This window comes from Bombyx mori, chromosome 23 (genome assembly GCF_030269925.1).
Source record: "Bombyx mori chromosome 23, ASM3026992v2".
Taxonomy (NCBI): Eukaryota; Metazoa; Arthropoda; class Insecta; order Lepidoptera; family Bombycidae; genus Bombyx; species Bombyx mori.
Window position 1 is genome coordinate 3,169,421 of NC_085129.1, and position 6,955 is coordinate 3,176,375.

A 6,955-nucleotide genomic window follows, 5' to 3' on the forward strand; every position below is an offset into this window, starting at 1 on the left:
AAGCAGAAAAACTGTTTACTCCTTTCAGTCTCTGAAACGCCTTCAAAAATTCTTGCCTCTTCGCACTAAAATTTCTCTTGCCCAAACGCTTTTACTTCCTCTTCTCGATTATGCCGATATCTGTTTTCTAGATGCTTCTGAATTGCTTTTAGATAAACTCGAACGTCTGCAGAATTTGTGCATCCGCTTCATTTTTGGTCTCCGGAAGTATGACCATGTGTCTGATTTCCGGGCTAAGCTGGGGTGGCTGCCGATTAGGCGACGTCGTGATTGCCACATTCTCTCTTTTCTCTATTCTATTCTTCACAATCCCGATGCCCCTATCTATCTCCGTGAACGCTTTGAATACCTGATTCCTGACGGCAAAGTTAGTCGACAAGCCACATCTCTTCTTTTAAAAACTCCCATTCACAGCTCTAGTCGCTATAGTGGCTCTTTCACAATACAAGCAGTGCGATTATGGAATTCTCTCCCTCAACCTATTCGTGCTAGTTCCTCTCTAGAAGTTTTTAAGAGTCAAATGAAGAAACATTTCCTGTCACTTTAATTGTATTTAAGTTATTGTTTTATGTATGTTTATTTATATGTATTTTTCATTTTATACTAGATTTTTTTTTTTTTTTTTTAAAGCTTAGTTTAAAAATCATGCTTTAATAGCTTTTATATTGTACACTATTCCCCTCTTATACATCGTATTTCACTCTGCTATTGGTTTGCTGGAAGAAAACTCATGAATGAGTTAAGCTCGCCTTTGTACATAGTATTTAGACATTCTTTAAATCTGTTTTTTAATGTATTTTCTTTGTGTGTACAATAAGTATAAATAAATAAATAATAAATAAAAGGTGTAAATTATTATATATGCTGCTCAAAAAATACCTTATCATCAATTATTAAACTGAAACAGTGAATCTCAACATCTCTCTGATTTAAATTGAAGAGGTGATTTGTTAAATTTAGAGATGTTTGGGAATTATGTTCAAGATTAAGAATCATTCACAATCTAATTATTATTGTTCATATTTTTCAAGCATCATGAAAATAACAACAATAAAATGTTTTAAATCTACCTAATTACAATTCAGTTCTAATGATAATTCATGATAAACGAATTTATTTCTCAATTATAATATTATTAATATTAAATAACTAGCTGACCCGGCAGACTTCGTAGTGCCTCAATCGATAAATAAAACTTAAAACTTAAAACAAACTAAAGGAATCGGTCCGACGGGGACACATCAAAGGAAAAACAAAATTGTTATTCGAGTATTTTCATATTTATCTACCTTCTCTACCTTACCTTCTCTGGAGTTCCACAAATAATTCATGACCAAAATTAGCCAAATCGGTTCAGCCGTTCTCGAGTTTTAGCGAGGCTAATGAACAGCAATTCATTTTTATATATAGAGATAATAATAATAGTATTAATATTTACAAATGTGCAAATCTAACACTAAACTTTTAAAAATAGAAGTTTTGCCGCTGTTTTAAGACGATATTAAAGTTCAACTAAGGTTTTTATAACAAGATTTAAACATGATAGAGCGTGCTGTCATCTTACTTGTGTCGGTACCATCAACTTACCTATTTCTCCAAACATTAGAAGAGACGTAACTATAACATAATTAGTACTTCACTGTGATAATTATATGTGGGTGGTGACATTGACTATTTTATGTCTATATTGCATTTGGTGGGGTAGCCGTTGTAACTATTCTGAGAACTTAGAACTTATATCTCAAGGTGGGTGGTGCATTTACGTTTTAGATGTCAATGGGCTCCAGTAACCACTTAAAACCAGGTGGGCTGTGAGCTCGTCCAATCATCTAAGCAATAAAAAAATAATTAAAAAAACATAACAAATTTACTGCCGCTGTCGATCTTGACACAGTAGACGATAGTTAGCATTGGAGCACAGCTATGTTGTCTTCACTTTTGGATCTGTTTAGCATTGTCTATATACTCATGTAAGTACAATAATTAATAATTTATTTGTTTAATAGTTGAATCTCCAAAAGTACAGACCGAAATTACCTAGGTTTTTTAAGCGATTAACTTTTAAATGCACTAAATTTTTTAAGTTTTTAAAATGATTTTTTCCGACTGTACGCACCTTTTTAAAATTAGGTAGCTGACGAGATGATTATACTCATATGAAGTGAGGGAGCATGGCACTAGTTAGAAATAGCCGTCGTCGCAAATCTATGTCACCAAATAACTATCCAGACAGTCTATTATCATTTTAGGATAATAATAGTTAGTAATAGTGTAGTGCTCATCATAAACTCGATTTGAACATGAACTTTCTCCTGTACTTCGCCTATACCTTACCGACAAAAGTATATCGATGCGGTGGACAGCGCCTTGGCTCTGTCCCTGGCATTGCTGAAGTCCATGGGCGACGGTAACCACTCACCATAAGATGGATCGTATGCTACGTATGTCTACAACTGCAATAAATAAAAAAGATGTTTGGTGTCGTGGGACACCGGATAGGAACAAAGTTCCTTATTATAAAAATATTAATTTTAAGTTCTATTCGAGGTATAAAGAAAATAAAACTGGAGATTTCGCAACAACCCACGGTCATTTGGTAGCGTGCGAACTTATTGTGGTACACTTCATTCACGGTTGTTTGCATAAGAGTTAGTGTATTGCGCAAACGAACGCTCTGAGATCGTGGTCAATCAATGATAAAAAAATATGTTATTTTTTATACGTCATTACAAAATTAAGTCGTACACTGTGTGCATTACTAATAAAAAATCTTACGTTACGGAAGTTTTTTCCCGTTTCATCGTCCCATAAAAAACTTTGTTCCAAAAAGATAAAAAAAAAATGTTTTCTATTTAATGACGTTTATTTTTACAGTTTTACTGCCTTACAGCCACATCTTGTTATGCCCTAGAAGAAGGTGAAGAAGGTGAAGAAGGTAAATAAGGTTTTCCGATGTCTGAGGGCAGCAGCGACCACTGTCTGTCGCCAGTCGCTTGCCGGACGCATGCATTTTATCTATTGATGCAACAACAAAAAGCTTAAAACAATAAACGTTGTTTTTTGGATTGTTTTCTTTAATAAAATGTTGTAATTGTCTTGTTTATATTGTATTTCTAAAGGATTCACAGAATTCACCCATGGCCAATTCAGATTTCTATGGACAATGGGACAGACTGCCAGAAATTATTAGTATGGTACCCTTGTGGGCTCATATAGGGCTCATAAAAGAATTTATTATTTAAACTGCATTTAAAAATAATAACAATATGGTAACACATATAAATTTTAATTTGAATAAATTAACAAGAGTTCTCATGTAATATTATATAAATTATTTTTATAGGTGTTTACACAATGCAAATATAAATATAATTTAACAAGCAAGCTTGTATAAAACATATGCGTCTCATTTAAGGGCTTATTTTCACAATCGGGGTAATATTTTAATGAATAATTTTAGACGAAATTATAATTCGGATATGCTGCAATGTCCCATAGTTCCATGCGCTGGTGCGATCAGATTAAGACGACTTTGGAATCCAGCATCAATGTCGCTATCCACTGCGCGGAGGACAGGAGTCAATGGAGGAACATAGTCCTAACAAAAGTGCTCCGTAAAGGTCAGCACTGAGGAATACGATGCACGGAGGAGGAGGAGATGCTGCAACTATAATTATAAAAATTGCTACTTTGTGTTCTATTACTCATTTCACTATTACTTATTACTCATTCAACTTACTTCAAACACTACAATTTATTTGATAAAAACTAAAACCACATACAAAAATTAATGAAAATAATTCAAGTGCAGCTTAACAAAAAATACACTTGACACAATATTAATAATTTAGTGTTAAAATTTTAAAATTGATACTCAGTAATCGATATTTGGTGGCGCAGTGAAGATGAAACAGAGCCTGAATTAAAGAACACAAAACTCGTGACTCACTTGATGTTCTCCAAGTCCAGGTCCTCGTCAGTGGTAGCGGAGCAATTTATAATATCAGTGAAAGTACTAACATATGATGCGATAGCTGTGGTTAAATTGAGTTCAATTTAGATATTAATATTTTACGAGCTGTGCGCAAAGAAGCGGGAATGCGAATAGTTCTGTAATTGTGTGTGAGTTCCAAATTTTAAATTACGTTTTTTGGTTATACATTTTCGAAAATCCTTCATATTCAAGGAAGAGTCGCTGTATCCCAAAGAAGCAGTATCACAGGGATGTAAACCCTAAATTCTAAGCTGTGTTGTAGAAGACACTAATTCATCATTTATTTTTTTAATATCAATCCCAGTCTTTATACGAACATTTACATTGTCTTGACTAAATTTACCATAATCATTAATAGTAAAATTTCAGCTACGAATTTTAAACGATTAGGTATGTACATCTATCTATATGGGTCGGGTAGATCAACAATTGGAATGCAGCATCTTTTCTTTTACACAACGTACAAACCTACAAATGACAGTGAAAAATCCTTCAAAAAGCAAAAAAATCCCAGATTTTAAAGTGTTCATAGTGACCCTGATGAATTAATGATGATGCATTCCTGTCTTCACCTATCTTAACTAGTTTTTGGAAGTATATATATTTTTAATACCCTCAACTTGAATATCATGACAAGATAAACCTCACACCAACATTATTTTTGTTTTTGACCATACTAGGTGCAATATTTTGTCGTCGTGGCTTAACGGATAAGACGTCCGGTGCATTCGTGTTGAGCGATGCACCGGTGTTCGAATCCCGCAGGCGGGTACCAATTTTTCTAATGAAATACGTATTCAACAAATGTTCACGATTGACTTCCACGGTTAAGGAATAGCATCGTGTAATAAAAATGAAACCCGCAAAATTATAATTTGCGTAATTGCTAGTGGTAAAGACCTCTTGTGAGTCCGCGCGGGGTACCACCACCATGCCTATTTCTGCCGTGAAGCAGTAATGCTTTTCGGTTTGAAGGGTAGGGCAGCCGTTGTAACTATACTTGAGACCTTAGAACTTATATCTCAAGGTGGGTGGCGCATTTACGTTCTGGATGTCTATGGGCTCCAATAATCACTTAACACCAGGTGGGCTGTGATCTCGTCCACCTATGTAAGCCATACAAAAAAAATAGAAAAAAATAGGAATTAGTAGTATAAGTGTATTTAATTTCTCTGTTTCACTTAAGGCGTTCAAGTAGATGATGGTTTTCAAATCAAATCTTCATCAACCTTAAGACTGGGCTCTAATTCCACGGCTCTAATTCCACGTCCCAGTAATCCCTAAGGTGCTAACATTAAATTAGTAAGTTTTTACAAGGAAATACAATAAAACCCGAAAGGTGAATGCAAACTAGCCCTAACCATATTAATACAAACATAAACAAAACCAACATGCAACTTATTTATTAATAATATACACCTGTAAAAATAATAAGATTAATGAGGCGTTAAATATCGGATTCAGTAACACAACGTCGGATGTCCAATTACAAAACCATGAAATCTAAACTTTACAAGAAATATTATGTTGGGACTTCCTTTTCCTTATTCCTTCCTCAATCCCCTATCCACGCCATCTGTTGACACTACAAGAAAAACTATGCGCGTATGAAAATGGCGCGAAGTGTGTAAAAAAAACTAAAACATGGTGCCGGTGCAAATACAATAAAATTGTGATTTGTTGATCAATCAGCACATATAACTCTCGCCAGTGAGAAAACTTTAATAGTGCATCAACGAAATACAGAGTGAGTCCTAAAACTTATCCTTTTTCCAGTCCCAAACATCTAAATTCAAAACATATTTAGTGGTCCGTTTCGAGCGCGAATAACCTATGGTAACTAGGGGCATATTCGTTAGAAAACTCTAGTTCTACATTTCATTTCGCTTTAATCTTATCCTAATAACAATATAACTATTATTTCATAATATTATTTTACTACTTAAAGCATAAAATAACAATTTATTTTTTATAAATCTCAAGTGACGTAGGTAGTTCAAGAAATTTCTCGGTTGTAAAAATAGCATTTATTTGCAACATAATTTTTGTATTCAAATTCAAATTATATTTGTATTGTTACTATAATTTACGTATTCTATAATGTCAGAACTCAAATTAAAACTCCTAACAAGTCAACGTGAATATATTTTTAAGGACATACAAATACTTTATAACTTATCACAACAAATTGCATCAGATTCGTCAAAATTATCTCAATTCAATGTTCGATACAAACGTCTAGATGTTTTACGGCAAGAATATTTAGATCTAACTAATCAAATAAATGCGATAAAACTTGAAATTAATCCTAAAGACAAAATCGATATGCAAGTTGTTAAGGCATTTGACGACATGTATTACGCGATATCGGAAGCGTCCAACGCCGACCCCGGCAACGCCGGCGCATCCGCGTCGCATTACGTCTCACCCAAGCCGTTTGGTCAGCAAGTACGTTTACCAAAAATTAATTTAATCAAGTTTGATGGTAGAATTGAGCAATGGCGGACTTTTTATGATACATTTACGTCGCTTGTTCACGAGAATGAGAATATTACAGCAATTGAGAAATTTCATTATTTAATATCGTGTCTATCGGGTGCTGCTTTATCGATTGCCAAAGGGGTACCTGTTACATCTGATAATTATCAAATAGTTTTCGACGCACTAGTGGGTCGATTTGAAAATAAAAGATTATTAGCTACATCTTATTTAGACAAAATTATACAATTTCAGCAATTGAAAAGTTCTAACATTAATGATTTATTGACATTAAATAATTTATTATACGAAAGTGTCAATGCCCTCAAGGCAGTAAACATTCCTAATCTTGGTGAATTTATATTATTCTATATGGCGTCCCGTACTTTAGACAGTGACACTCGTAAAAGATTTGAATCACAGTTACAGGAAAATTCAAATAACCTACCTACTATAAACGACTTACTAACTTTTTTACAAAAC